This window comes from Nicotiana tabacum, chromosome 7 (assembly GCF_000715075.1).
Source record: "Nicotiana tabacum cultivar K326 chromosome 7, ASM71507v2, whole genome shotgun sequence".
NCBI lineage: Eukaryota > Viridiplantae > Streptophyta > Magnoliopsida > Solanales > Solanaceae > Nicotiana > Nicotiana tabacum.
Window position 1 is genome coordinate 62,548,445 of NC_134086.1, and position 25,008 is coordinate 62,573,452.

A 25,008-nucleotide genomic window follows, 5' to 3' on the forward strand; every position below is an offset into this window, starting at 1 on the left:
TAGGGTCTCAATTCCCTAGTTGAGTTTATTTTTTGACATAGGGTCTCCAATCGCTAGTCCCTTTTCCAATAGAGGGTCTCCACTCCCAAGTTGATTTTAATTTTAGACATATGGTCTCCACTTCTTAGTCGCCTTTCCAACATTGGATCTCCACTCCCTAGTTGATTTTATTTTTAGACATAGGGTCTCCACTCCCTAGTCGCCTTTCCAACATAGGTTCTCCACCCCCTTGTTGAGTTTATTTTAGACAAAGGGTCTTCACTCCCTGGTCACATTTCCAACATAGGATCTCCACTCCTTAGTTGAATTTATTTTATACATAAGGTCTCCACTCCTTAGTTGCTTTTCAAACATAAGGTCTTCACTCCCTTGTTGAGTTTATTTTAGACATAGGGTCTTCTCTCCCTAGTCGTTTTTCCAACATAGGGTTTCCACTCCCTAGTTGAGTTTATTTTTAGACATAGGGTCTCCTCTCCCTAGTCGCCATTCCAACATAATGTCATCACTACCTAGTTGCGTTTATTTTAGACATAGGGTCTCCACTTCCTAGTTTCCTTTCCAACATAGGGTCTCCACTCCCTAGTTGAGTTTATTTTAGACATAAGGTCTCCACCCCCTAGTCACCTTTCCAGTATAGTGTCTCCACTCCCTAGTTGAGTTTATTTTTTCACATAGGGTCTCCAATCGCTAGTCGCTTTTCAAATAGAGGGTCTCTACTCCCTAGTTGATTTTAATTTTAGATATAGGTTCTCCACTTCATAGTCGCATTTCCAACATAGAATCTCCACTCCCTAGTCGCCTTTCCAACATAGGATCTCCACTAGCTAGTTGACTTTATTTTAGACATAGGTTCTCGACTCCCTCGTCGCTTTTCCAACATAGGGTCTTCACTCCCTAGTTGAGTTTATTTTTAGGCATAGGGTCTTCACTCCCTAGTTGAGTTTAATATATACATAGGGTCTCCACCTCCTAGTCGTCTTTCCAGCATAGGGTCTCTCTTCCCTAGTTGAGTTATTTTAGATATAGGGTCTCCACCCCCTAGTCGCCATTCCAGCATAGTTTCTCCACTCCCTAGTTGAGTTTATTTTTAGACATAGGGTCTCCAATCCCTAGTCGCTTTTCCAATAGAGGGTCTCCACTCCCTAGTTGATTTTATTTTTAGACATTAGATCTACACTTCCAAGTTGCTTTTCCAACATAGGATCTCCACTCCCTAGTTGATTTTATTTTTAGACATAGGGTCTCCATTCCCTAGTCGCCTTTCCAACATAGTGTCTCCACTCCCTAGTTGAGTTTATTTTTAGACATAGGGTCTCCACTCCCTAGTCGCCTTTCCAACATAGGGTTTTCACTCCCTAGTTGAGTTTATTTTAGATATAGGGTCTCCACTCCCTCGTCGCTTTTCCAACATAGGGTCTCCACTCCCTAGTTGAGTTTATTTTAGACATAGGGTGTAAACTCCCTAGTTGCTTTTCTTATGTAGGGTCTCCCCTCCCTAGTTGAGTTTATTTTTGGACATAGGGTCTCCACTCCCGAGTCGCCTTTCCAACATAGGGCCACACTCCCTAGTTGAGTTTATTTTAGACATAGGATCTCCACTCCCTAGTCGCCTTTCCAACATAGGTTCTCCACACCCGAGTTGAATTTATTTTAGACATAGCGTTTCCACTCCCTAGTCGCTTTTCCAACATGGGATCTCCACTCCCTAGTTGAGTTTATTTTTAGACATATGGTCTTTACTCCCTAGTCTCCTTTCCAACATAGGATCTCCACTCCTTAGTTGAATTTATTTTATACATAAGGTCTCCACTCCTTAGTTGCTTTTCAAACATAAGGTCTTCACTCTCTTGTTGAGTTTATTTTAGACATAGGGTCTTCTCTCCCTAGTCGTTCTTCCAACATAGGGTTTCCACTCCCTAGTTGAGTTTATTTTTAGACATAGGGTCTCCTCTCCCAAGTCGCCTTTCCAACATAAGGTCGTCACTACCTAGTTGCGTTTATTTTTGACATAGGGTCTCCACTTCCTAGTTGCCTTTCCAACATAGGGTCTCAACTCCCTAGTTGAGTTTATTTTAGACATAAGGTCTCCACCCCCTAGTCACCTTTCCAGTATAGGGTCTCCACTCCCTAGTTGAGTTTATTTTTTCACATAGGGTCTCCAATCGCTAGTTGCTTTTCAAATAGAGGGTCTCTACTCCCTAGTTGATTTTAATTTTAGATATAGGTTCTCCACTTCTTAGTCGCATTTCCAACATAGAATCTCCACTCCCTAGTCGCCTTTCCAACATAGGATCTCCACTAGCTAGTTGACTTTATTTTAGACATAGGTTCTCGACTCCCTCGTCGCTTTTCCAACATAGGGTCTCCACTCCCTAGTTGAGTTTATTTTTAGGCATAGGGTCTTCACTCCCTAGTTGAGTTTAATTTATTCATAGGGTCTCCACCTCTTAGTCGTCTTTCTAGCATAGGGTCTCTATTCCCTAGTTGAGTTATTTTAGATATAGGGTCTCCACCCCTAGTCGCCATTCCAGCATAGTTTCTCCACTCCCTAGTTAAGTTTATTTTTAGACATAGGGTCTCCAATCCCTAGTCGCTTTTCCAATAGAGGGTCTCCACTCCCTAGTTGATTTTATTTTTAGACATTAGATCTACACTTCCAAGTTGCTTTTCCAACATAGGATCTCCACTCCCTAGTTGATTTTATTTTTAGACATAGGGTCTCCATTCCCTAGTCGCCTTTCCAACATAGTGTTTCCACTCCCTAGTTGAATTTATTTTATACATAAGGTCTCCACTCCTTAGTTGCTTTTCAAACATAAGGTCTTCACTCCCTTGTTGAGTTTATTTTAGACATAGGGTCTTCTCTCCCTAGTCGTTTTTCCAACATAGGTTTTCCACTCCCTAGTTGAGTTTATTTTTAGACATAGGGTCTCCTCTCCCTAGTCGCCTTTCCAACATAAGGTCATCACTACCTAGTTGCGTTTATTTTTGAAATAGGGTCTCCACTTCCTAGTTGCCTTTCCAACATAGGGTCTCAACTCCCTAGTTGAGTTTATTTTAGACATAAGGTCTCCACCCCCTAGTCATCTTTCCAGTATAGGGTCTCCACTCCCTAGTTGAGTTTATTTTTTCACATAGGGTCTCCAATCGCTAGTTGCTTTTCAAATAGAGGGTCTCTACTCCCTAGTTGATTTTAATTTTAGATATAGGTTCTCCACTTCTTAGTCGCATTTCCAACATAGAATCTCCACTCCCTAGTCGCCTTTCCAACATAGGATCTCCACTAGCTAGTTGACTTTATTTTAGACATAGGTTCTCGACTCCCTCGTCGCTTTTCCAACATAGGGTCTCCACTCCCTAGTTGAGTTTATTTTTAGGCATAGGGTCCTCACTCCCTAGTTGAGTTTAATTTATACATAGGGTCTCCACCTCTTAGTCGTCTTTCCAGCATAGGGTCTCTATTCCCTAGTTGAGTTATTTTAGATATAGGGTCTCCACCCCTAGTCGCCATTCCAGCATAGTTTCTCCACTCCCTAGTTAAGTTTATTTTTAGACATAGGGTCTCCAATCCCTAGTCGCTTTTCCAATAGAGGGTCTCCACTCCCTAGTTGATTTTATTTTTAGACATTAGATCTACACTTCCAAGTTGCTTTTCCAACATAGGATCTCCACTCCCTAGTTGATTTTATTTTTAGACATAGGGTCTCCATTCCCTAGTCGCCTTTCCAACATAGTGTCTCCACTCCCTAGTTGAGTTTATTTTTAGACATAGGGTCTCCACTCCCTAGTCGCCTTTCCAACATAGGGTTTTCACTCCCTAGTTGAGTTTATTTTAGATATAGGGTCTCCACTCCCTCGTCGCTTTTCCAACATAGGGTCTCCACTACCTAGTTGAGTTTATTTTTAGGCATAGGGTCATCACTCCCTAGTTTAGTTTACTTTAGACATACGGTCTCCACCCCCTAGTCGTCTTTCCAGCATAGGGTCTCTATTCCCTAGTTGAGTTATTTTTGATATTGGGTCTCCACCCCCTAGTCTCTATTCCAACATTGTTTCTCCACTCCCTAGTTGAGTTTATTTTTGGACATAGGGTCTGCAATCCCTAGTCGCTTTTCCAATTGAGGGTATCCACTGACTAGTTGATTTTATTTTTAGACATTGGATCTCCACTCCCTAGTTGATTTTATTTGTAGACATAGGGTCTCCATTCCCTAGTCTCCTTTCCAACATAGCGAAACCACTCCCTAGTTGAGATATTTTAGACATAGGGTGTCCACTCCGTAGTCGTTTTTCTTATGTAGGGTCTCCCCTCCCTAGTTGAGTTTATTTTTGGACATAGGGTCTCAACTCCCGAGTCGCCTTTCCAACATAGGGCCCCACTCCCTAGTTGAGTTTATTTTAGACATACGGTCTCCACTCCCTAGTCGCCTATCCAACATAGGTTCTCCACTCCCTAGTTGAATTTATTTTAGGCATAGCGTCTTCACTCCCTAGTCGCCTTTCCAAAATGGGATCTCCACTCCCTAGTTGAGTTTATTTTTAGAGATATGGTCTTCACTCCCTTGTCGCCTTTCCAACATAGGGTCTCCACTCCATAGTTGAATTTATTTTGTATATAGGGTCTCCACTCCTTAGTTGCTTTTCAAACATAGGGTCTTCACTCCCTAGTTGAGTTTGTTTTAGACATAGGGTCTCCACTCCATAATCGTTTTTCCAACATAGGGTTTTCACTCCCTAGTTGAGTTTATTTTTAGACATAGGGTCTCCTCTCCCTAGTCGCCTTTCCAACATAAGGTCATCACTACCTAGTTGCGTTTATTTTAGACATAGTGTCTCCACTTCCTAGTTGCCTTTCCAACATAGGTTCTCCATTCCCTAGTTGAGTTTATTTTAGACATAAGGTCTCCACCCCCTAGTCGCCTTTCCAGTATAGGGTCTCAACTCTCTAGTTGAGTTTATTTTTTAACATAGGGTCTCCAATCGCTAGTCCCTTTTCCAATAGAGGGTCTCCACTCCCAAGTTGATTTTAATTTTAGACATAGGGTCTCCACTTCATAGTCGCCTTTCCAACATTGGATCTCCACTCCCTAGTTGATTTTATTTTTAGACATAGGGTCTCCACTCCCTAGTCGCCTTTCCAACATATGTTCTCCACCCCCTTGTTGAGTTTATTTTAGACATAGGGTCTTCACTCCCTAGTCGATTTTCTAACATAGGGTCTCCACTCCCTAGTTGAGTTTATTTTCGAACATAGGGTCTCCACTCCCTGGTCGCCTTTCCAACATAGGATCCCCACTCCCTAGTTGATATTATTTTTAGACATAGGGTCTCCACTCCCTAGTCGGCTTTCCAACATAGGGTCTCCACTCCCTAGTTGAGTTTATTTCAGACATAGTGTCTTCACTCACTAGTTGCTTTTATATCATAGGGTATCCACTCCCTAGTTGAATTTATTTTCGAACATAGGTTCTCCACTCCCTAGTCGCCTTTCCAACATAGGGTCTCCACTCCCTAGTTGAGTTTATTTTAGACGTAGGGTCTCCACTCCCTAGTCGCCTTTCCAACATAGAGTCTCCACTTCATAGTTGAGTTTATTTTAGACATAGGGTATCCACCCCCTAGTCGTCTTTCAAACATAGGGTCTCCACTCCCTAGTCGCTTTTCTAACATAGGGTCTCCACTCCCTAGTTGAGTTTTTTTTATTCATATGGTTCGAATCCCTAGTCGCCTTTCCAACATAGGGTCTCCACTCCTTAGTTGAGTTTATTTTTGACATAGGGTCTCAACTCCCTCGTTGCTTTTCCAACATTGGATCTTCACTACCTTGTTGAGTTTATTTTAGGCATAGGGTCTCCACTCCCTTGTCGCTTTTCAAACATAGGGTCTCCACTCTCTAGTTGAGTTTATTATTAGACGTAGGGTCTTCACTCCCTAGTTGAGTTTACTTTAGACATAGGGTCTCCACCCCCAGTCGCCTTTTCAGCATAGGGTCTCCATTCCATAGTTGAGTTATTTTAGATATAGGGTCTCCACCCCCTAGTCGCCATTCCAGCATAGTTTCTCCACTCCCTAGTTGAGTTTATTTTTGGACATAGGGTCTCCAATCCCTAGTCTCTTTTCCAATAAAGGGTCTCCACTCCCTAGTTGATTTTATTTTTAGACATTGGATCTCCACTCCCTAGTTGATTTTATTTTTAGACATAGTGTCTCCATTCCCTAGTCGCCTTTCCAACATAGTTTCTCCACTCCCTAGTTGAGTTTATTTTTTGACATAGGGTCTCCAATCGCTAGTCGCTTTTCCAATAGAGGGTCTCCACTCCGTAGTTGATTTTAATTTTAGACATAGGTATTCCAATTCTTAGTCACCTTTCCAACATAGGATCTCCACTCCCTAGTTGATTTTATTTTTAGACATAGGGTCTCCACTCCCTAGTCGCCTTTCCAACATAGGGTCTCCACTCCCTAGTTGCGTTTATTATAGACATAGGGTCTTCACTCCCTAGTCGCTTTTCTAGCATAGGGTCTCCACTCCCTAGTTGAGTTTATTTTCGAACATAGGGTCTCCACTCCCTAGTCGCCTTTCCAATATAGGGTCTCCACACCCTAGTAGAGTTTATTTTAGACATAGTGTCTTCACTCCCTAGTCGCTTTTCTAGCATAGGGTCTCCACTCCCTAGTTGAGTTTATTTTCGAACATAGGGTCTCCACTCCCTAGTCGCCTTTCCAATATAGGGTCTCCACACCCTAGTAGAGTTTATTTTAGACATAGTGTCTTCACTCCCTAGTCGCTTTTCTAACATAGGGTCTCCACTCTCTAGTTGAGTTTATTTTCCAACATAGGGTCTCTACTCCCTAGTTGAGTTTCTTTTAGACGTAGGGTCTCCACTCCCTAGTCGCCTTTCCAATATAGGGTCTCCACTCCATAGTTGAGTATATTTTAGATATAGGGTCTCCACCCCCTAGTCGCCTTTCCAACGTAGGGTCTCCACTCCCTAGTCACTTTTCCAACATAGGGTCTCCACTCTCTAGTTGAGTTTATTTTTAGACATATGGTCTCCACTCCCTAGTCGCCTTTCCAACATAAGGTCTCCACTCCTTAGTTAAGTTTATATTAGACATAGTGTCTTAACTACCTAGTTGCTTTTCCAACATTGGATCTCCACTCCCTAGTTGAGTTTATTTTAGATATAGGGTCTCCACTCTTTCATTGCTCTTCCAACATAGGGTCTCTACTCCATAGTTGAGTTTATTTTTAGACATAGGGTCTTCACTCCCTAGTTGAGTTTATTTTAGACATAGGGTTTCCACCCCCTAGTCGCCTTTCTAACATAGGGTCTCCAATCCCTAGTCGCTTTTCCAACGTAGGGTCTCCACTCCCTAGTTGAGTTTATTTTTAGACATATGGTCTCAACTCCTTAGTCGCCTTTCCAACATAGGGTCTCCACTCCATAGTTGAGTTTATTTTAGAAATAGGGTCTCCACTCCCTAGTCGCCTATCCAACATAGGTTCTCCACTCCCTAGTTGAATTTATTTTAGGCATAGCGTCTTCACTCCCTAGTCGCCTTTCCAAAATGGGATCTCCACTCCCTAGTTGAGTTTATTTTTAGACATATGGTCTTCACTCCCTTGTCGCCTTTCCAACATAGGGTCTCCACTCCATAGTTGAATTTATTTTGTATATAGGGTCTCCACTCCTTAGTTGCTTTTCAAACATAGGGTCTTCACTCCCTAGTTGAGTTTGTTTTAGACATAGGGTCTCCACTCCATAATTGTTTTTCCAACATAGGGTTTTCACTCCCTAGTTGAGTTTATTTTTAGACATAGGGTCTCCTCTCCCTAGTCGCCTTTCCAACATAAGGTCATCACTACCTAGTTGCGTTTATTTTAGACATAGTGTCTCCACTTCCTAGTTGCCTTTCCAACATAGGTTCTCCATTCCCTAGTTGAGTTTATTTTAGACATAAGGTCTCCACCCCCTAGTCGCCTTTCCAGTATAGGGTCTCAACTCTCTAGTTGAGTTTATTTTTTAACATAGGGTCTCCAATCGCTAGTCCCTTTTCCAATAGAGGGTCTCCACTCCCAAGTTGATTTTAATTTTAGACATAGGGTCTCCACTTCATAGTCGCCTTTCCAACATTGGATCTCCACTCCCTAGTTGATTTTATTTTTAGACATAGGGTCTCCACTCCCTAGTCGCCTTTCCAACATATGTTCTCCACCCCCTTGTTGAGTTTATTTTAGACATAGGGTCTTCACTCCCTAGTCGATTTTCTAACATAGGGTCTCCACTCCCTAGTTGAGTTTATTTTCGAACATAGGGTCTCCACTCCCTGGTCGCCTTTCCAACATAGGATCCCCACTCCCTAGTTGATATTATTTTTAGACATAGGGTCTCCACTCCCTAGTCGGCTTTCCAACATAGGGTCTCCACTCCCTAGTTGAGTTTATTTCAGACATAGTGTCTTCACTCACTAGTTGCTTTTATATCATAGGGTATCCACTCCCTAGTTGAATTTATTTTCGAACATAGGTTCTCCACTCCCTAGTCGCCTTTCCAACATAGGGTCTCCACTCCCTAGTTGAGTTTATTTTAGACGTAGGGTCTCCACTCCCTAGTCGCCTTTCCAACATAGAGTCTCCACTTCATAGTTGAGTTTATTTTAGACATAGGGTATCCACCCCCTAGTCGTCTTTCAAACATAGGGTCTCCACTCTCTAGTCGCTTTTCTAACATAGGGTCTCCACTCCCTAGTTGAGTTTTTTTTTATACATATGGTTCAAATCCCTAGTCGCCTTTCCAACATAGGGTCTCCACTCCTTAGTTGAGTTTATTTTTGACATAGGGTCTCAACTCCCTCGTTGCTTTTCCAACATTGGATCTTCACTACCTTGTTGAGTTTATTTTAGGCATAGGGTCTCCACTCCCTTGTCGCTTTTCAAACATAGGGTCTCCACTCTCTAGTTGAGTTTATTATTAGACGTAGGGTCTTCACTCCCTAGTTGAGTTTACTTTAGACATAGGGTCTCCACCCCCAGTCGCCTTTTCAGCATAGGGTCTCCATTCCATAGTTGAGTTATTTTAGATATAGGGTCTCCACCCCCTAGTCGCCATTCCAGCATAGTTTCTCCACTCCCTAGTTGAGTTTATTTTTGGACATAGGGTCTCCAATCCCTAGTCTCTTTTCCAATAAAGGGTCTCCACTCCCTAGTTGATTTTATTTTTAGACATTGGATCTCCACTCCCTAGTTGATTTTATTTTTAGACATAGTGTCTCCATTACCTAGTCGCCTTTCCAACATAGTTTCTCCACTCCCTAGTTGAGTTTATTTTTTGACATAGGGTCTCCAATCGCTAGTCGCTTTTCCAATAGAGGGTCTCCACTCCGTAGTTGATTTTAATTTTAGACATAGGTACTCCAATTCTTAGTCACCTTTCCAACATAGGATCTCCACTCCCTAGTTGATTTTATTTTTAGACATAGGGTCTCCACTCCCTAGTCGCCTTTCCAACATAGGGTCTCCACTCCCTAGTTGCGTTTATTATAGACATAGGGTCTTCACTCCCTAGTCGCTTTTCTAGCATAGGGTCTCCACTCCCTAGTTGAGTTTATTTTCGAACATAGGGTCTCCACTCCCTAGTCGCCTTTCCAATATAGGGTCTCCACACCCTAGTAGAGTTTATTTTAGACATAGTGTCTTCACTCCCTAGTCGCTTTTCTAACATAGGGTCTCCACTCTCTAGTTGAGTTTATTTTCCAACATAGGGTCTCTACTCCCTAGTTGAGTTTCTTTTAGACGTAGGGTCTCCACTCCCTAGTCGCCTTTCCAATATAGGGTCTCCACTCCATAGTTGAGTATATTTTAGATATAGGGTCTCCACCCCCTAGTCGCCTTTCCAACGTAGGGTCTCCACTCCCTAGTCACTTTTCTAACATAGGGTCTCCACTCTCTAGTTGAGTTTATTTTTAGACATATGGTCTCCACTCCCTAGTCGCCTTTCCAACATAAGGTCTCCACTCCTTAGTTAAGTTTATATTAGACATAGTGTCTTAACTACCTAGTTGCTTTTCCAACATTGGATCTCCACTCCCTAGTTGAGTTTATTTTAGATATAGGGTCTCCACTCCCTCATTGCTCTTCCAACATAGGGTCTCTACTCCATAGTTGAGTTTATTTTTAGACATAGGGTCTTCACTCCCTAGTTGAGTTTATTTTAGACATAGGGTCTCCACCCCCTAGTCGCCTTTCTAACATAGGGTCTCCAATCCCTAGTCGCTTTTCCAACGTAGGGTCTCCACTCCCTAGTTGAGTTTATTTTTAGACATATGGTCTCAACTCCTTAGTCGCCTTTCCAACATAGGGTCTCTACTCCATAGTTGAGTTTATTTTAGAAATAGGGTCTCCAACCCCTAGTCGCCTTTCTAACATATGGTCTCCAATCCCTAGTCGCTTTTCCAACATAGGGTCTCCACTCCTTAGTTGAGTTTATTTTAGACATAGGGTCTCAACTCCCTAGTTTTTTTTCCAACATTGGATCTCCAGTCCCTAGTTGAGTTTATTTTAGTCATAGGGTCTCCACTCCCTCCTCACTTTTACTCTCTAGTTGAGTTTATTTTTATACATAAGGTCTTCTCTCCCTAGTTGAGTTTACTTTAGACATAGGGTCTCCACCAACTAATCGCCTTCCTAGCATAGGGTCTACATTCCCTAGTTGATTTATTTTAGATATAGGGTCTCCATTCCCTAGTCGCCTTTCCAACATAGTGTCTCCACTCCCTAGTAGAGTTTATTTTAGACATAAGGTCTCCACTCCCTAGTCGCTTTTCTTAGGTAGGGTCTCCCCTCCCTAGTTGAGTTTATTTTTGGACATTGGGCCTCCACTCCCTAGTCGCCTTTCCAACATAGGATCTCCACTCCCTAGTTGAATTTATTTTAGATATAGCGTCTCCTCTCCCTAGTCGCTTTTCCAACATGGGGTCTCCACTCCCTAGTTGAGTTTATTTTTAGACATATGGTGTTCACTCCCTAGTCGCCTTTCCAACATAGGGTCTCCACTCCCTAGTTGAGTTTATTTTAGACATAGGGTCTCCACCCCCTAGTCGCCTTTCCAGTATAGGGTCTCCACTCCCTAGTTGAGTTTATTTTTTGACATAGGGTCTCCAATCGCTAGTCGCTTTTCCAATAGAGGCTCTCCACTCCCTAGTTGATTTTAATTTTAGACATAGGGTCTCCACTTCTTAGTTGCCTTTCCAACATAGGATCTCCACTCCCTAGTTGATTTTATTTTTAGACATAGGGTATCCACTCCCTAGTCGTCTTTCCAACATAGGGTCTCCACTCCATAGTTGAGTTTATTATAGACATAGGGTCTTCACTCCCTAGTCGTTTTTCTAACATAGGGTCTCCACTCCCTAGTTGAGTTTATTTTCAAACATAGGGTCTCCACACTCTAGTCGCCTTTCCAACATAGGGTCTCCACACCCTAGTTGAGTTTATTTTAGACGTAGGGTCTCCACTCCCTAGTAGCCTTTCCAACATAGTGTCTCAACTCCATAGTTGAATTTATTTTAGACTTAGGGTCTCCACCCCCTAGTCACCTTTCTAACATAGGGTCTCCAATCCCTAGTCGTTTTTCCAACATAGGGTCTTCACTCCCTAGTTGAGTTAATTTTTAGACATATGGTCTCAACTCCTTAGTCGCCTTTCTAACATAGGGTTTCCACTCCTTAGTTGAGTTTATTTTAGATATAGGGTCTCAACTCCCTAGTTTTTTTTCCAACATTGGATCTCCAGTCCCTAGTTGAGTTTATTTTAGACATAGGGTCTCCACTCCCTCGTCACTTTTCCAACATAGGGTCTCTACTCCCTAGTTGAGTTTGTTTTTACACATAGGGTCTTCACTCCCTAGTTGAGTTTACTTTAGACATAGGGTCTACACCCCCTAGTCGCCTTCCTAGCATAGGGTCTACATTCCCTAGTTGAGTAATTTTAGATATAGGGTCTCCACCCCCTAGTCGCCATTCCAACATAGTTTCTCCACTCCCTAGTTGAGTTTATTTTTGGATATAGGGTCTCCAATCCCTAGTCGCTTTTCCAATAGAGGGTCTCCACTCCCTAGTTGATTTTATTTTTAGACATTGGATCTCCACTTCCTAGTCGCTTTTCCAACATAGGATCTCCACACTCTAGTTGATTTTAGTTTTAGACATAGGGTCTCCATTCCCTAGTCGCCTTTCCAACATAGTGTCTCCACTCCCTAGTTAAGTTTATTTTAGACATAGGGTCTTCACTCCCTAGTTATTTTTCTAACATAGGGTCTCCACTCCCTAGTTGAGTTTTTTTTCAAACATAGGGTCTCCACTCCCTAGTCACCTTTCCAACATAGTGTCTCCACTCCCTAGTTGAATTTATTTTAGACGTAGTGTCTCCACTCCCTAGTCGCCTTTCCAACATAGGGTCTCCACTCCATATTTGAGTTTATTTTAGACATAGGGTCTCCACCCCCTAGTCGCCTTTCCAACATAGAGTCTCCACTCCCTAATCGTTTTCCCAACATACGGTCTGCACTCCCTAGTTGAGTTTATTTTTAGACATATGGTCTCCACTCCCTGTCGCCTTTCCAACATAGGGTCTCCATTCCTTAGTTGAGTTTATTTTAGACATAGGGTCTCAACTCCCTAGTTACTTTTCCAGCATTGGATCTCCAGTCCCTAGTTGAGTTTATTTTAGACATAGGGTCTCCACTCCCTCGTCGATTTTCCAACATAAGGTATTCACTCCCTAGTTGAGTTTATTTTTAGGCTTAGGGTCTTCACTCCCTAGTTGAGTTTACTTTAGACATAGGGCCTCCACCCCCTAGTCATCTTTCTAGCATAGGGTCTCTATTCCCTAGTTGAGTTATTTTAGATATAGGGTCTTCACCCCCTAGTCACCATTCCAGCATAGTTTCGCCACTCCCTAGTTGGGTTTATTTTTGGACATTGGGCCTCCAATCCCTAGTCGCTTTTCCAATAGATGGTCGTCACTCCCTAGTTGATTTTATTTTAAGACATTGGATCTCCACTTCCTAGTCCCTTTTCCAACATAGGATCTTCACTCCCTAGTTGATTTTATTTTTAGACATAGGGTCTCCATTCCCTAGTCGCCTTTCCAACATAGTGTCTCCACTCCCTAGTAGAGTTTATTTTAGACATAGGGTCTCCACTCCCTAGTCGCTTTTCTTATGTAGGGTCTCCCCTCCCTAGTTGAGTTTATTTTTGGACATAGGGTCTCCACTCCCGAGTCGCCTTTCCAACATAGGGCAGCACTCCCTAGTTGAGTTTATTTTAGACATAGGGTCTCAACTCCCTAGTCGCCTTTCCAACATAGGATCTCCACTCCCTAATTTAATTTATTTTAGATATAGCGTCTCCTCTCCCTAGTCGCTTTTCCAACATGGGGTCTCCACTCCCTAGTTGAGTTTATTTTTAGACATATGGTCTTCACTCCCTAGTCGCCTTTCCAACATAGGGTCTCCACTCCTTAGTTGAATTTATTTTATACATTGGGTCTCCACTCCTTAGTTGCTTTTCAAACATAGGGTCTTCACTCCATAGTTGAGTTTATTTTAGACATAGGGTCTCCACTCCCTAGTCGTTTTTCCAACATAGGGTTTCCACTCCCTAGTTGAGTTTATTTTTAGACATAGGGTCTCCTCTCCCTAGCCGCCTTTCCAACATAAGGTCGTCACTACCTAGTTGCGTTTATTTTAGACATAGGGTCTCCACTTCCTAGTTGCATTTCCAACATAGGGTCTCCACTCCCTAGTTGAGTTTATTTTAGACATAGGGTCTCCACCCCCTAGTCGCCTTTCCAGTATTGGGTCTCCACTCCCTAGCTTTGTTTATTTTTTGACATAGGGTCTCCAATCGCTAGTCGCTTTTCCAATAGAGGATCTCCACTCCCTAGTTGATTTTAATTTTAGACATAGGGTCTCCACTTTTTAGTCGCCTTTCCAACATAGGATCTCCACTCCCTAGTTGATTTTATTTTTAGACATAGGGTCTCCACTCCCTAGTCGCCTTTCCAACATAGGGTCTCCACTCCATAGTTAAGTTTATTTTAGACATAGGGTCTTTACTCCCTGAGCTTATTTTAAACATACGGACTCCACTCCCTAGTCGGTTTTTCAAACATAGGGTCTCCACTCCCTAGTCGCCTTTCCAACATAGGGTCTCCACTCCCTAGTTGAATTTATTTTAGACATTGTGTCTCCACTCCCTAGTCGCCTTTCCAACATAGGGTCTCCACTCCATAGTTGAGTTTATTTTAGACATAGGGTCTCCACCCCCTAGTCGCCTTTCCAACATAGGGTCTCCACTCCCTAATCGTTTTTCCAACATACGGTCTGCACTCCCTAGTTGAGTTTATTTTTAGACATATGGTCTCCACTCCCTGTCGCCTTTCCAACATAGGGTCTCCATTCCTTAGTTGAGTTTATTTTAGACATAGGGTCTCAACTCCCTAGTTGCTTTTCCAGCATTGGATCTCCAGTCCCTAGTTGAGTTTATTTTAGACATAGGGTCTCCACTCCCTCGTCGATTTTCCAACATTAGGTCTCCACTCCCTAGTTGAGTTTATTTTTAGGCTTAGGGTCTTCACTCCCTAGTTGAGTTTACTTTAGACATAGGGCCTCCACCCCCTAGTCATCTTTCTAGCATAGGGTCTCTATTCCCTAGTTGAGTTATTTTAGATATAGGGTCTCCACCCCCTAGTCACCATTCCAGCATAGTTTCGCCACTCCCTAGTTGGGTTTATTTTTGGACATTGGGCCTCCAATCCCTAGTCGCTTTTCCAATAGATGGTCGTCACTCCCTAGTTGATTTTATTTTTAGACATTGGATCTCCACTTCCTAGTCCCTTTTCCAACATAGGATCTTCACTCCCTAGTTGATTTTATTTTTAGACATAGGGTCTCCATTCACTAGTAGCCTTTCCAACATAGTGTTTCCACTCCCTAGTTGATTTTATTTTTAGACATTGGATCTCCACTTCCTAGTCGCTTTTCCAACATAGGATCTCCACACTCTAGTTGATTTTATTTTTAGACATAGGGTCTCCATTCCCTAGTCGCCTTTCCAACATAGTGTCTCCACTCCCTAGTTGAGTTTGACATAGGGTCTCCACTCCCTAGTCGATTTTCTTATGTAGAGTCTCCCCTCACTAGTTGAGTTTATTTTTGGACATAGGGTCTCCACTCCCGAGTCGCCTTTACAACATAGGGCCCCACTCCCTAGTTGAGTTTATTTTAGACATAGGGTCTCCACTCCCTAGTCGACGTTCCATCATAGGGTCTCCACTTCCTAGTTGAGTTTATTTTAGACATAGGGTCTTCACTCCCTAGTCGCTTTTCTAACATAGGGTCTCCACTCTCTAGTTGAGTTTATTTTCCAACATAGGGTCTCCACTCCCTAGTTGAGTTTATTTTAGACGTAGGGTCTCCACTCCCTAGTCGCCTTTCCAATATAGGGTCTCCACACCATAGTTGAGTATATTTTAGATATAGGGTCTCCACCCCCTAGTCGCCTTTCCAACGTAGGATCTCCACTCCCTAGTCACTTTTCCAACATAGGGTCTCCACTCTCTAGTTGAGTTTATTTTTAGACATATGGTCTCCACTCCGTAGTCGCCTTTCCAATATTGCGTCTCCACTCCTTAGTTGAGTTTATATTAGACATAGTGTCTCAACTACCTAGTTGCTTTTCCAACATTGGAACTCCACTCCCTAGTTGAGTTTATTTTAGATATAGGGTCTCCACTCCCTCGTTGCTTTTCCAACATAGGGTCTCTACTCCATAATTCAGTTTATTTTTAGACATAGGGTTTTCACTCCCTAGTTGAGTTTATTTTAGACATAGGGTCTCCACCCCCTAGTCCCCTTTCAGTCATAGGGTTTCCACTCCCTAGTTGAGTTATTTTAGACATAGGGTCTCCACCCTCTAGTCGCCTTTCCAGCATAGTTTCTCCACTCCCTAGTCGAGTTTATTTTTATACATAGGGTCTCCAATCCCTAGTCGCTTTTCCAACAGAGGGTCTCCACTCCCTAATTGATTTTATTTTTAGTCATTGGATCTCCACTTCCTAGTCACCTTTCCAACATAGGATCACCACTCCCTAGTTGAGTTTATATTAGACATAGGGTCTTAACCCCCTAGTTGTTTTTCCAACATTGTGTCTCCACTCCCTAGTTGAGTTTATTTTAGATATAGGGTCTCCATTCCCTCGTTGCTTTTCCAACATAGGGTCTCTACTCCATAGTTGAGTTTATTCTTAGACATATGGGCTTCACTTCCTAGTTGAGTTTATTTTAGACATAGGGTCTCCACCCCCTAGTCCCCTTTCCAGCATAGGGTCTCCACTCACTAGTTGAGTTATTTTAGACGTAGGGTCTCCACCCTCTAGTCGTCTTTCCAGCATTGTTTCTCCACTCCCTAGTTTAGTTTATTTTTAGACATAGGGTCTCCACCCCCTAGTCGCCTTTTCAACATAGGGTCTCCACTCCCTAGTCACTTTTCCAACATAGGGTCTCCACTCTCCAGTTGAGTTTATTGTTAGACATATGGTCTCCACTCCCTAGTCGCCTTTCCAACATAGGGTCTCCACTCCTTAGTTGAGTTTATATCCAACATTGGGTCTCCACTCCCTAGTTGAGTTTATTTTAGATATAGGATCTCCACTCACTCGTTGCTTTTCCAACATAGGGTCTCTACTCCATAGTTGAGTTTATTTTTAGACATAGGGTCTTCACTCCCTAGTTGAGTTTATTTTAGACATAGGGTCTCCACCCCTAGTCCCCTTTCAGGCATAGGGTCTCCACTCCCTAGTTGAGTTATTTTAGACATAGGGTCTCCACCCTCTAGTCGCCTTTCCAGCATAGTTTCTCCACTCCCTAATCGAGTTTATTTTTGGACATAGGGTCTCCAATCCCTGGTCGCTTTTTCCAACAGAGGGTCTCCACTCCCTAGTTAATTTTATTTTTAGACATTGGATCTCCACTTCCTAGTCACCTTTCCAACATAGGATCTCCACTCCCTAGTTGAGTTTATATTAGACATAGGGTCTCAACCCCCTAGTTGTTTTTCCAACATTGGGTCTCCACTCCCTAGTTGAGTTTATTTTAGATAGAGGGTCTCCACTCCCTCGTTGCTTTTCCAACATAGGGTCTCTACTCCTTAGTTGAGTTTATATTAGACATAGTGTCTCAACTACCTAGTTGCTTTTCCAATATTGGGTCTACACTCCCTAGTTGAGTTTATTTTAGATATAGGGTCTCCACTCCCTCGTTGCTTTTCCAACATAGGGTCTCTATTCCATAGTTGAGTTTATTTTTAGACATAGGGTCTTTAATCCCTAGTTGAGTTTATTTTAGACATAGGGTCTCCACCCCCTAGTCTCCTTTCTAGCATAGGGTCTCCACTCCCTAGTTGAGTTATTTTAGACATAGGGTCTCTACCCCCTAGTCGCCATCCCATCATAGTTTCTGCACTCCCTAGTTGATTTTATTTTTAGACATTGGATCTCCACTTCCTAGTCGCATTTCCAACAAAGGATCTCCACTACCTTGTTGATTTTATTTTTAGACATAGGGTCGCCACTCACTAGTCGCCTTTCCAACATAGGGTCTCCACTCCCTAGTTAGTCATAGGGTCTCCACTCCCTAGTCGCCTTTCCAATATAGGGGCTCCACTCCCTAATTAAAGTTATTTAAGACATAGGTTCTCCACTTCCTAGTCGCTTTTCTAACATAGGGTCTCTACTCCCTAGTTGAGTTTATTTTTGGACATAGGGTCTCCACTCACTAGTCGCCTTTCCAACATAGGGTCCCACTCCCTAATTGAGTTTATTTTAGACATAGAGTCTCCATTCCCTAGTCGCCTTTCCAATATAGGGGCTCCACTCCCTAGTTGAAGTTATTTAAGACATAGGTTCTCCACTCCCTAGTCACTTTTCCATCATAGGGTCTCTACTCCCTAGTTGAGTTTATTTTTGGACATAGGGTCTCCACTCCCTAGTCACTTTCCAACATAGGTTCTCCACTCCCTAGTTGAATTTATTTTAGACATAGCGTCTCCACTCCCTTGTTGCTTTTCCAACATGGGATCTCCACTCCCTAGTTGAGTTTATTTTTAGACATATGGTCTTCACTCCCTAGTCGCCTTTCCAACATATGGTCTCCACTCCTTAGTTGAATTTATTTTATACATAGGTTCTCCACTCCCTAGTTGCTTTTCCAACATAGGGTCTCCAATCACTAGTTGAGTTTATTATAGACATAGGCTCTCCAATCTCTAGTCGCTTTTCCAACATAGGGTCTCCACTCCCTAGTTGAGTTTATTTTTAGACATAGGGTCTCCTCTCCCTAGTCGCCTTTCCAACATAAGATCGTCACTACCTAGTGGAGCTTATTTTAGACATAGGGTCTCCATTCCCTAGTTGCCTTTCCTACATAGAGTCTCCACTCCCTAGTTGAGTTTATTTTAGACATAGGGTCTCCAACCCCTAGTCGCCTTTCCAGCATAGGGTCTCCACTTCCTAGTTGAGTTTATTTTTTGCCATAGGGTCTCCAATCCCTAGTCGCTTTTCCAATAGAGGGTCTCCACTCCCTAGTTAATTTTATTTTTAGAAATAGAGTCTCCACTCCCTAGTCGCCTTTCAAACATAGGGTCTCTACTCCTTAGTTGAGTTTATTTTAGACATAGGGTCTCACCCCCTAGTCCCCTTTCAGGCATAGGGTCTCTACTCCCTAGTTGAGTTATTTTAGACATAGGGTCTCCAACCTCTAGTCGCCTTTCCAGCATAGTTTCTCCACTCCCTAATCGAGTTTATTTTTGGACATAGGGTCTCCAATCCCTAGTCGCTTTTTCCAACAGAGGGTCTCCACTCCCTAGTTGATTTTATTTTTAGACATTGGATCTCCACTTCCTAGTCACCTTTCCAACATAGGATCTCCACTCCCTAGTTGAGTTTATATTAGACACAAGGTCTCAACCCTCTAGTTGTTTTTCCAACATTGGGTCCCCACTCCCTAGTTGAGTTTATTTTAGATAGAGGGTCTCCACTCCCTCGTTGCTTTTCCAACATAGGGTCTCTACTCCATAGTTGAGTTTATTTTTAGACATAGGGTCTTTAATCCCTAGTTGAGTTTATTTTAGACATAGTGTCTCCACCCCCTAATCGCCTTTCTAGCATAGGGTCTCCACTCCCTAGTTGAGTTATTTTAGATATAGGGTCTCTACCCCCTAGTCGCCATTCCATCATAGTTTCTGCACTCCCTAGTTGAGTTTATTTATGGAACATAGGGTCTCCAATCCCTAGTCTCTTTTCCAACAGAGGGTCTCTACTCCCTAGTTGATTTTATTTTTAGACATTGGATCTCCACTTCCTAGTCGCCTTTCCAACAAAGGATCTCCACTCCCTTGTTGATTTTATTTTTAGACATAGGGTCGCCACTCACTAGTCGCCTCTCCAACATAGGGTCTCCACTCCCTAGTTAGTCATAGGGTCTCCACTCCCTAGTCGCCTTTCCAATATAGGGGCTCCACTCCCTAATTGAAGTTATTTAAGACATAGGTTCTCCACTCCCAAGTCGCTTTTCTAACATAGGGTCTCTACTCCCTAGTTGAGTTTATTTTTGGACACAGGGTCTCCACTCCTAGTCGCCTTTCCAACATAGGGCCCCAGTTCCTAATTGAGTTTATTTTAGACATAGGGTCTCCATTCCCTAGTCGCCTTTCCAATATAGGGGCTCCACTCCCTAGTTGAAGTTATTTAAGACATAGGTTCTCCACTCCCTAGTCACTTTTCTATCATAGGGTCTCTACTCCCTAGTTGAGTTTATTTTTGGACATAGGGTCTCCACTCCCTAGTCACTTTCCAACATAGGTTCTCCACTCCCTAGTTGAATTTATTTTAGACATAGCGTCTCCACTCCCTTGTTGCTTTTCCAACATGGGATCTCCACTTCCTAGTTGAGTTTATTTTTAGACATATGGTCTTCACTCCCTAGTCGCCTTTCCAACATATGGTCTCCACTCCTTAGTTGAATTTATTTTATACATAGGTTCTCCACTCCCTAGTTGCTTTTCCAACATATGGTCTCCAATCACTAGTTGAGTTTATTATAGACATAGGCTCTCCAATCTCTAGTCGCTTTTCCAACATAGGGTCTCCACTCCGTAGTTGAGTTTATTTTTAGACATAGGGTCTCCTCTATCTAGTCGCCTTTCCAACATAAGATCGTCACTACCTAGTGGAGCTTATTTTAGACATAGGGTCTCCATTCCCTAGTTGCCTTTCCAACATAGAGTCTCCACTCCCTAGTTGAGTTTATTTTAGACATAGGGTCTCCAACCCCTAGTCGCCTTTCCAGCATAGGGTCTCCACTTCCTAGTTGAGTTTATTTTTTGCCATAGGGTCTCCAATCCCTAGTCGCTTTTCCAATAGAGGGTCTCCATTCCCTAGTTAATTTTATTTTTAGAAATAGAGTCTCCACTCCCTAGTCGCCTTTCCAACATAGGGTCTCTACTCCTTAGTTGAGTTTATTTTAGACTTAGGGTCTCCACTCCCAAGTTGCTTTTCTAATATTGGGTCTCCACTCCCTAGTTGAGTTTATTTTTGGACAAAAGGTCTCCACTCCATAGTCGCGTTTCCAACATAAGGTCTCCACTCCCTAATTGAGTTTATTTTAGACATAGGGTCTCCACTCCCTAGTCGCTTTTTAAACATAGGGTCTCCACTCCCTAGTTGAGTTTATTTTAGACGTAGGGTCTCCACTCCCTAGTCGCTTTTCCAACATAGGGTCTCCACTCCCTAGCTGATTTTATTTTTGGACATAGGGTCTCCACTCCCTAGTCGCCTTTCCAACATAGGGCCCCACTCCCTAGTTAAGTTTATTTTAGACATAGGGTCTCTACTCCCTAGTTGCCTTTCCAACATAGGGGCTTCACTTCCTAGTTGAAGTTATTTAAGACATAGGTTCTCCACTCCCTACTCGCTTTTCCAACATAGGGTCTCCACTCCCTAGTTGATTTTATATTTAGACATAGGGTCTCCACTCCCTAGTCGCCTTTCTAACATTGGGACTCCACTCCCTAGTTGAGTTTATTTTAGACATAGGGTCTCCACTTCATAGTTGACTTTGTTTTTGGACAAAAGGTCTCCACTCCCTAGTTGAGTTTATTTTAGACATAGGGTCTCCACGACCTAGTCGCCTTTCCAACATAGGTTCTCCACTCCCTAGTTGAGTTTATTTTTAAACATAGAGTCTCCACTCCCTAGTCTCCTTTCCAACATAGGGTCTCCACTCCCTAGTTAAATTTATTTTAGACATAGGGTCTCCACTCCCTATTCGCCTTTCCAACATTGAGTCGCCACTCCCTAGTTGAGTTTATTTTTGGACATAGGGTCTCCAATCCCTAGTGTCTTTTCCAAAATAGGGTCTCCACTCACTAGATAATTTTATTTTTAGATATAGGGTCTCTACTCCCTAGTCTTCTTTCCAACATAGGGTCTCAACTCCCTAGTTGATTTTATTTTTAGACATAGGGTTTCCACTACCTAGTTGATTTTATTTTAGACATAGGGTCTCCATTCCCTTGTCTACTTTTCCACATAGGGTCTCCACTCTCTAGTCATTTTTCCAACATAGGGTCTCCACTGCCTAGTTGATTTTAGTTTGGAGATAGGCCTCCACTCCCTAATCTGTTTTCCCAAGGATACACAATCCTTATTTCATCGCTTTCAATAATGAAATAGTTCAGATTTTGTTACAATAACTCACAAAAATTTTCTAATTAAAACCGTGGCAGAAAATTTCGTTTGTTTATTCGCCTTGGTACCTAAACAGGTTTTCACCATGAGGCACAAGGTTCGAGATGACCAAAAGAAGAAGTCTCAACCCAAATAACATAAAGGAAAAACAAGAAAAGAAATTGAACTTTAAGTGCAACAGCGGGGAAAAGATGCGGACCGCCCAAGATATGATTGAAGTCACAAGTTTTGCATGTCCCCCCTTGATCCGAAAAGAAGAATGAACCTGCAGTTGTAGCTAACGAGCATCAAGATTCATGTTAGAGTCTGCAGGAAGAAGCATCCAAGACTCAAGATCAAGCTTAGAAGGTTTATAGATAGGAAACTTGTAACTCGTAGTTGATGGGCTTAGCTATCTTAGCTTTTTATCTTTCATCTTGGTGTAAAAAGGAGCTCATCAAGCAGAAACAGCAGTGAAATCACAGTTTTTGGTAGTTCCAGCTACCAAAACTTCCAGAACTATAGTGACCTGATTCCTTTATAGACAAGGATATATACGCAACCTCTGAAGCAAGGTTCGATCAGGCTTTTTCAAAAGATGCTTCTCATGGAGTTTTAAACGGGAAACAATCCCTCATAGTTTGCTCATTTTCTCTTTGCCCGAATACTATTCGTGTTTTCGGGCAAAGAGGGGCAGTTGTGAGCATGTGAATTTTTCCCTACACGAAATACTCTTACAAAATCTCAAGAAAATACGTTTTCTATTAATTATTTAGCATTTTAAGATTTTTTTGTAAAATTTTCTTAATTATTTGCTTTTTTCTGTGCATGTTTAATATTTATTTAAATCATGAAAATTACCAAAAATATCATTGCATTTAGGATTTTTTTTATATTTTTAGAAATAATCAGTAATTATTTGTTTTATAAAAAATTTAAAAATTACAAAAATAACTCATTTTTACATTTTTGTCTTTTAATTTTTAGTTTATTGATTTTTCTGTTTTAATTTAGAATTAAATTATGTTTATAATTTTTATAATAAGTTAATTGGTTTAATTTCCCATTTTAGATATTTTAGGATTTTTAATTTCAGGATTTTCAATTAAAAAAAAGAAGAGAAAAGGATAAAAAGAAAAAAGGGAATAAAAGAGGAAAGGGTTTTTAATTTGAGTTTGGGCCATTTTAATGCCCAAAACCCGTCCATAACTCCCCTTGCCCCAGCCCAAGAAGAACCAGACCAAACCCGCCTATTTTGACCCGCTCGTCTTCCTCCATATATAAGCCTCCTTATACCATTTCCCTAATCCAAACCCTAGACCCAAATAACACAAAAACGACACACACCTATTATTATTCATTGTCTCCCTCACTGAGCCCAACCTCAACTAGCCTGAAACTCAGGCGAGTTCACTCAAATGGGTCCCCTCCTCTCCATGTCACGTTATTCCAACGGTTTTTGTCAGAGAAGAAAGAATATTCTCTCCAAATTTGCACGATTTCTATACGATGGAACGATTTGCTGGATGAATGGGAGCCGTAGATGGATGTAAATCGATACATGCCTTCCATTTGTCCCAAAAATCGTTAAAACATGAGGATTTTCGGTTATTTGGGCAGAAGCTTCGAGATTTTTTGAAGGGTTATATAAAAGGTGAATTTTCTTGTTTAAAGGGTAAGGAAATATCAGCAAAAAAAGCTTTAGAAAATTTAGTAGTAAAATTTCTAGGGGTTTGAAGTTTTTCTTCTTCTGAAGCCTTTTCTTTTCTGATTAGACATCTTTTCAAAAAGAAAAAAAAAATATATAAAGTATGGTCTGAGTTTGATTGTTGATTCAAGTTTCACTTCATTTCAAAAGAATTCAAAAATTACAAATCTCCGCATTTTCTCTTCGATCTCTATTCTTCAAGTATGGTTTTGGATTGAAGTTTAAGTTGGGGTTTTGTCACTGGGATTTGGAGCTTTGGCACTGTGGTTTTTCTGTCCGATTTTTGCTTGCAATTTGGATTTGGTTGGCTGATCTGTTGAGCTATTGTTACTCTCACTGAATTTCTTCTGCCATTCCAGAGTTTCATTTGATATTTTTAGTTGTTTTGCTAATAGGTATGTTCATCTTGTTTGTTGCTTTACATCGGATCATGAAATGAAAAATTGCTTTCGTTAGTTTCTGCCTAGTTTTGTAAGACCAGTTGGCTCAATCATTGATACTAGCTTTGAATCCCTCTCATTGTTTGTTTTTGGTTTCAGTAGAATAAGTCAAATATATTTGAGAATGATGTTGTTGTATGTAAAGATTAAAATATTAAGTTTTTTAAAGTGCTCATTGATTCGTGCATTACTTTCTGTAGCATCTTCTCGTTTAGACTAAAGATTCATGCTTTAAACGACACAGCGATAAAACATAATATATGTTTGTATGTGTGTGTTTATTGATGTGCATTGGCTTTAGGTTGTTTAATCACTTCTTCTCTTTTTCTTTTAGTTATCTTATCAGTTACCTATCCCATTAGAACCCCTTCATATATAACATCGTCAAAAGCTCTCGTGTAATGGTTCTATTGCATCTCTTTATTTCTATCCCAGCTCATAATGTAGTTTCAATTTGGTCTTATATGATTAGTCTCGTTTATGAAAGTTCCTTTCCTTATATGTTTACTAGTAAAGTTAGAATTTTTATTGTACAATTGTCTATTACACCCGTAAAGGGGACTTCTCTCTACCCTGTTATTCATTGCCCAAATTCTTACTGTTCCTCTGACGGGTCATAAATGGGATCTGGAATAGTGAGAGGAGTTGGAGCCTTTAGGTTGGAAGGTGTAGTTATGGAACAATACACATTTTTGCCCAAAAGCCATTTCCTCTAGATGTCATTCTATGAGAAGATATATATGTTTGTCAGAAAATCCAGCTGCTTATTTTCCTACTCTATGATTATTTGGGGGAAAAATGCAAAGATTTTTACATAGATAGCTAAGGTTTTATCTGTAGTGTCTCATGAAATTTATGTGCAACTGATCGAGATTCATGTCTATTTCTTGTATGATGTGTGTGTGCGAGTACTATTTTATTTGTATTTCTGATGTTCATTCATTCACTGTCAGTCAGGTAAAATTGAAAGACTAATGTTTAATCCTTAATTAAAAGAATGAATGTGTGCAAACAAGTCACATATGTTTGTAAAGACTGATTTCTTTTATTTACTATTTTTGTCACTATGTGTA